Here is a 1,010-nt window from a genome sequence, read left to right as displayed (position 1 = left end):
GCATAAAGTGCTTAGAAAGGAGCCTGGTACATAGTAAGCACTGTGTGAGTGTGAGCTGTTACAAATGGTCGCTGTCATAGAGGGGACAGAAATCAACCCATAAACCAAGGCAAACATGTAACTGTGCTGAGTTGATGAAAAGAAACACATGATGTTATAAAGATATAATGGGAATTGGATACAATCTCAAGAATCAGGGAGGGCTTCCCTGAGGAAGTGGCACTTGAACAGAGACCTGAAGAATGAACAGAAGGAATTAGGCAACCAGGGGGAGGAAGAACATCTTGAGCTGAGGGAACAGCCTATGCCAAGCTCTGTGGAGAAGAGATTGTGGGTGCATGTAAGAAGCTAAGCTGTCACTATGGCTGAAGGAAGACCAGGGTAGTCAGTGCCTTAGGAAAGACATGTCAACTCTCTAAGAGAATAGACTAAGTAATTCACAAGGTGTTCCTTTTAAGCCTCAAATTTTAGAATTCTGTGATCCCTTCTTTTCTTCCAAGGTCATACTGGGGTGGTAGTGCTGTACATGTTCAGAAAAATTTCTGTAGTAACAAAGTGTAGAAATGATCCCTGAAGGTATAGTCTTTGCGACCTTTTTAACTTCTCATTTTTGTAAAAAGAATTCTACAGAGAGGTTGCAAGAATGGAATAATGAATTTCCATAAGTCTCCACTAGGATTCACCAATTGTTAGGTTTTTGCCATATTTTCTTTCTCTATTTTCTACCTACCTACCTACTAATCTACTAATCAATACACTATATATACATGTATAAAATCTCTAACCAAATACATTACATATTACTATCATTACTGAACCATTCAAGAGTAAGTTACGGACTTCAAGCCAAGATGGAGGCCTAGACAGACACTCTGCATCTCCTTCCACAACTAAGAAGGAATACAGCTACCTCAAAACTATAAACAACCAGAAGATCCATAAAATCAAACGGCATGGAAATCCAACAAACAAAGATATAAAGAAGAAATACTCATCCAGACAGGCAGGAG

General features: G+C 39.2%; 1 pseudogene; it reads right to left on the bottom strand.

Annotated features, from left to right (window-relative positions):
- Positions 1–482: 482 nt before the first annotated feature.
- LOC150020288 (small nucleolar RNA U3) lies at positions 483–586 on the bottom strand (annotated as a pseudogene).
- Positions 587–1,010: the final 424 nt, after the last annotated feature.

Source organism: Furipterus horrens, unplaced genomic scaffold (genome assembly GCF_987537825.1).
Source record: "Furipterus horrens unplaced genomic scaffold, mFurHor1.1.pri manual_scaffold_2, whole genome shotgun sequence".
Lineage (NCBI taxonomy): Eukaryota > Metazoa > Chordata > Mammalia > Chiroptera > Furipteridae > Furipterus > Furipterus horrens.
Note: the sequence above shows the minus strand (reverse complement) of the source record. Positions and strands in the feature narration are given on the sequence as shown.